The sequence below is a fragment of the Oncorhynchus clarkii genome, chromosome 19 (genome assembly GCF_045791955.1).
Source record: "Oncorhynchus clarkii lewisi isolate Uvic-CL-2024 chromosome 19, UVic_Ocla_1.0, whole genome shotgun sequence".
Taxonomy (NCBI): Eukaryota; Metazoa; Chordata; class Actinopteri; order Salmoniformes; family Salmonidae; genus Oncorhynchus; species Oncorhynchus clarkii.
In genome coordinates this window covers 549,053-555,052 of record NC_092165.1, presented here as the reverse complement: position 1 = coordinate 555,052, position 6,000 = coordinate 549,053, and positions in this window count along the sequence as shown.

Here is a 6,000-nt window from a genome sequence, read left to right as displayed (position 1 = left end):
TAGGCTGTTCTCTATCACAGCTCACAGTCTATAGGCCGTTCTCTATCACAGTCTATAGGCTGTTCTCTATCACAGCTCACAGTCTATAGGCTGTTCTCTATCACAGTCTATAGGCTGTTCTCTATCACAGTCTATAGGCTGTTCTCTATCACAGCTCACAGTCTATAGGCCGTTCTCTATCACAGTCTATAGGCTGTTCTCTATCACAGCTCACAGTCTATAGGCCGTTCTCTATCACAGTCTATAGGCTGTTCTCTATCACAGCTTGAATGACTAATTTTACAGGCAGCAAGTGAAATTGATCAACAATCAAGATGAAAAAAATTCAAGATATTTTTTTAAAAATTAGAAGTCAAAAAGCAAAAGTTCCAGCTGAACAAAGCTTCTGTAAGAAACGAGTCTGTTTCCATCGCCTACTTATAACGTTACAAGGTTTAGCAAACAGAGAAGTTTCACAATGCAAAACCCCTGAATAATGGGTAGGGTTGCGTGCTCTACACCTGAGGCCCTTGATGATTTATAACCTCGTGGCACAGCCAGCTAGATGTCACTGGTGTGTTGGCACACGCAGACATACACCTCTTTCGGGGCACAGCCCCACAACAGAGAGGAATCTGCTACTGAAAAAATATTTGGCTCCTATCATCCCTCCTCATAGCACGCGAGCTCACGCAATGGTTGGGCAATGGGGAGGGGGGGGGGGGATTTTTATGGTGCATCTAGGCCCTCGTTAGCGATCGTACAAAAGACTCATAGAAACCTACAGCCATGCTACGCTAATCAGTTAACCGTCTTTATCACCCAAATGTTCTGTGTGAGAGATCGGAGAGATCGGAGAGAGAGAGAGAGAGAGAGAGTGGGAGAGGGGGAGAGAGAGATATCTATCTCTATTAGGGAGCGAGAGAGAGAGAGGGGGGGGCAGAGAGAGAGAGAGAGAGAGAGAGAATAGGGGGGAGAGAGAGAGGAGGAGATAGAGTAGGGTGAGAGAGAGAGAGGATGGGGGAGAGAGAGAGAGAGGAAGGAGAGAGAGAGAAAGGAGAGAGAGAGAAAGGAGAGAGAGAGAGAGAGAGAGAGAGAGAGAGAGAGGAAGGGGAGTAAGGGACCTGCCAAAGGCTTAAACATCACCTCATATCAGACCATCTTAAGACAAGCGTGGAGGCTGTGTGTGTGTGTGTGTGTGTGTGTGTGTGTGTGTGTGTGTGTGTGTGTGTGTGTGTGTGTGTGTGTGTGTGTGTGTGTGTGTGTGTGTGTGTGTGTGTGTGTGTGTGTGTGTGTGTGTGTGTGTGTGTGTGTTAGAACAGTAAAGGAGTAATCTGGGTCAGTAATGGACTCTGCTGATGTAGGAGAACAATGGGGAGTGTAGAGAGTCCATGATGGTGGTGATGATGGTGATGGTGATGAATGATGATGGTGGTGATGATGGTGATGATGGTGATGATGGTGATGGTGGTGATGATGGTGATGGTGATGATGGTGATGGTGAAGGTGGTGATGGTGAAGGTGGTGATGGTGATGATGGTGATGATGGTGGTGGTGATGATGGTGATGATGGTGATGGTGATGGTGGTGATGATGATGATGGTGATGATGATGATGGTGATGATGATGATGGTGGTGATGGTGAAGGTGGTGATGATGGTGATGATGGTGATGGTGATGGTGATGATGGTGATGATGGTGATGGTGAAGGTGGTGATGTTGATGATGATGATGGTGATGATGGTGGCGATGGGAATGGCGGTGATGATGATGATGATGATGATGGTGAAGGTGATGATAGTGATGATGGTGATGATGATGGTGATGATGGTGATGATGATGGTGATGATGATGGTGATGATGATGGTGATGATGATGGTGATGATGGTGGTGATGATGGTGATGTGATGGTGGTGATGATGATGGTGATGATGATGGTGGTGATGATGGTGATGATGATGGTGATGATGATGGTGATGATGGTGGTGATGATGGTGATGATGGTGATGTGATGGTGATGGTGGTGATGGTGATGGTTATAAAAACTAAGCCTTGCCTGTGCCGGTTTACTGTTGTGGGTTTACTGTTGTGGGTTTACTGTTGTGGGTTTACTGTTGTGGGTTTACTGATGTGGGTTTTATGCTGTTGTGGGTTTACTGTTGTGGGTTTACTGTTGTGGGTTTTATGCTGTTGTGGGTTTACTGTTGTGGGTTTTATGCTGTTGTGGGTTTACTGTTGTGGGTTTACTGTTGTGGGTTTTATGCTGTTGTGGGTTTACTGTTGTGGGTTTTATGCTGTTGTGGGTTTACTGTTGTGGGTTTTATGCTGTTGTGGGTTTACTGTTGTGGGTTTACTGTTGTGGGTTTTATGCTGTTGTGGGTTTACTGTTGTGGGTTTTATGCTGTTGTGGGTTTACTGTTGTGGGTTTTATGCTGTTGTGGGTTTACTGTTGTGGGTTTACTGTTGTGGGTTTTATGCTGTTGTGGGTTTACTGTTGTGGGTTTTATGCTGTTGTGGGTTTACTGTTGTGGGTTTACTGTTGTGGGTTTACTGTTGTGGGTTTACTGTTGTGGGTTTACTGTTGTGGGTTTTATGCTGTTGTGGGTTTTATGCTGTTGTGGGTTTACTGTTGTGGGTTTTATGCTGTTGTGGGTTTACTGTTGTGGGTTTACTGTTGTGGGTTTACTGTTGTGGGTTTACTGTTGTGGGTTTACTGTTGTGGGTTTTATGCTGTTGTGGGTTTACTGTTGTGGGTTGACTGTTGTGGGTTGACTGTTGTTGGTTTACTGTTGTGGGTTTTATGCTGTTGTGGGTTTACTGTTGTGGGTTGACTGTTGTGGGTTGACTGTTGTTGGTTTACTGTTGTGGGTTTTATGCTGTTGTGGGTTTTATGCTGTTGTGGGTTTTATGCTGTTGTGGGTTTACTGTTGTGGGTTTACTGTTGTGGGTTTTATGCTGTTGTGGGTTTACTGTTGTGGGTTTTATGCTGTTGTGGGTTTACTGTTGTGGGTTTTATGCTGTTGTGGGTTTACTGTTGTGGGTTTTATGCTGTTGTGGGTTTTATGCTGTTGTGGGTTTACTGTTGTGGGTTTTATGCTGTTGTGGGTTTACTGTTGTGGGTTTACTGTTGTGGGTTTACTGTTGTGGGTTTTATGCTGTTGTGGGTTTTATGCTGTTGTGGGTTTACTGTTGTGGGTTTTATGCTGTTGTGGGTTGACTGTTGTGGGTTTACTGTTGTGGGTTTTATGCTGTTGTGGGTTTACTGTTGTGGGTTTACTGTTGTGGGTTTACTGTTGTGGGTTTTATGCTGTTGTGGGTTTTATGCTGTTGTGGGTTTACTGTTGTGGGTTTACTGTTGTGGGTTTACTGTTGTGGGTTTACTGTTGTGGGTTTACTGTTGTGGGTTGACTGTTGTGGGTTTACTGTTGTGGGTTTACTGTTGTGGGTTGACTGTTGTGGGTTTACTGTTGTGGGTTGACTGTTGTGGGTTGACTGTTGTGGGTTTACTGTTGTGGGTTGACTGTTGTGGGTTTACTGTTGTGGGTTTACTGTTGTGGGTTTACTGTTGTGGGTTGACTGTTGTGGGTTGACTGTTTACAACCATTCAGATTAATTGTCAGATCCAACAGCAGATCACTTTGTTTCCTAGAACTAGCATCTCTGTTTTGTCCCAGTTAAATGTAAAACATTTGTCTGAGAGACACAGGCTTCCAGGGACGGCAATCTTCACCATGTTTCATCGTCTTCATACCAGTGAAAGTTGACATTATGTTTTCGAATGACATCCCCTTGAGGTAAAATATATAGTGAAAACAATAGTTGTCCTTAAACGGAACCTTGAGGAACACCAAAACGAATTTGGGTTTCCAAAACACTCCAAAAGAATATGGTGATCGATGGTATCAAAAGCAGCACTAAGGTCTAGGAGCACGAGGACATATGCAGAGCCTTGGTCTGATGCCATTAAAAGGTAATTTACCACCTTCACAAGTGCAGTCTCAGATATATATATATAGATATAGTATTAAAAACCTTGAGTGTCTCCCTTGATCCTAGGTCCTGGCAGTGTTGTGCAGACTCAGGACAACTGAGCTTTGGAGAAATATACAGATTTAAAGAGGAGTCCGTAATTTGCTTTCTAATCATCATTTTGTCAAATAAGTTTTTTTTAACCTTTATTTAGGCAAGTCAGTTAAGAACAAATTATTATTTTCAATGACAGCCTAGGAACAGTGTTCAGGGGCAGAACGACAGATTTGTACCCTCTCAGGGGTTTGAACTTGCAACCTTCTGGTTACTATCCCAAAGCTCTAACCACTAGGCTACCCTGCCACCCCTAAAGTATACCCACAAGTTAATGAATTCATCACTGCTGAAGTGAAAGCCATCCTCTCTCTTCCTGCTTTTTAGTTAGCTTTGCGACAGTATCAAAAATCAATTTTGGATTGAATTTATTCTCCTCAATACGGTACTGTCTTTCCAAGCTAGTCGGAAGACTTCCAGTTTGGTGGAGCAGCAGTGAGGGCTCTTCGATACGGTACTGTCTTTCCAAGCTAGTCGGAAGACTTCCAGTTTGGTGTGGCGCCATTTCTGTTCCAATGTTCTGGAAGCTTCAGAGCTCGGATATTTTCTGTATACCAGGGAGCTAGTTTCTTAGGACAAATGTTTTTTGTTTTTAGGAGTGCGACTGCATCTAGGGCATTACGCAAGTTTAAATTGAGTTCCTCAGTTAGGTGGTTAACTGATGTTTGTACTCTGACGTCCTTGGGTAGGTGGAGGGAGTCTGGAAGGGCATCTAGGAATCTTTGGGTTGTCCGAGAATTTATAGCACGACTTTTGATGCTCCCTGGTTGGGGTCTGAGCAGATTATTTGTTGCGATTGCAAACGTCATAAAAGGGTGGTCCGATAGTCCACGATTATGAGGAAAAAACATTAAGATCCACAATATTTATTCCATGGGACAAAACTAGGTCCAGAGTATGACTGTGGCAGTGAGTAGGTCCGGAGACATGTTGGACAAAACCCACTGAGTCGATGATGGCTCCGAAAGCCTTTTGGAGTGGGTCTGTGGACTTTTCCATGTGAATATTAAAGTCACCAAAGATTAGAATATTATCCGCCATGACTACAAGGTCCGATAGGAATTCAGGGAACTCAGTGAGGAACGCTGTATATGGCCCAGGAGGCCTGCAAACAGTAGCTATAAAAAGTGATTGAGTAGGATGCATAAATTTCAAAAGACGAAAACACAGTTATTATTAATTATTTTTTTATTGAAATTTGCTAACACCTCCGCCTTTACGGGATGCGCAGCCAGGAGGAGAGGCCTCATTTAACATAGTAAATTCATCAGGCTTAAGCCATGTTTCAGTCAGGCCAATCACATCAAGATTATGATCAGTGATTAGTTCATTGACTACAACTGCCTTGGAAATGAGGGATCTAACATTAAGTAGCCCTATTTTGAGATGTGAGGTATCATGATCTCTTTCAATAATGACAGGAATGGAGGAGGTCTTTATCCTAGTGAGATTGCTAAGGCGAACACCGCCATGTTTAGTTTTGCCCAACCTAGGTCGAGGCACAGACACGGTCTCAATGGTGATAGCTGAGCTGACTACACTGACTGTGCTAGTGGCAGACTCCACTATGCTGGCAGGCTGGATAACAGCCTGCAGCCTGGCCTGCACCCTATTTCATTGTGGAGCGAGGGGAGTTAGAGCCCTGTCTATATTAATAAGATGAGAGCACCCCTCCAGCTAGGATGGAGTCCGTCACTCCTCAGCAGGTCAGGCTTGGTCCTGTTTGTGGGTGAGTCCCAAAAAGAGGGCCAATTATCTACAAATTCTATCTTTTTGAGGGGCAGAAAACAGTTTTCAACCAGCGATTTAGTTGTGAGACTCTGCTGTAGAACTCATCACTCCTCACTCCTAACTGGCAGGGGGCCAGAGACAATTACTCAATGCCGACACATCTTTCTAGCTGATTTACACGCTGAAGCTATGTTGCACTTGGTGATC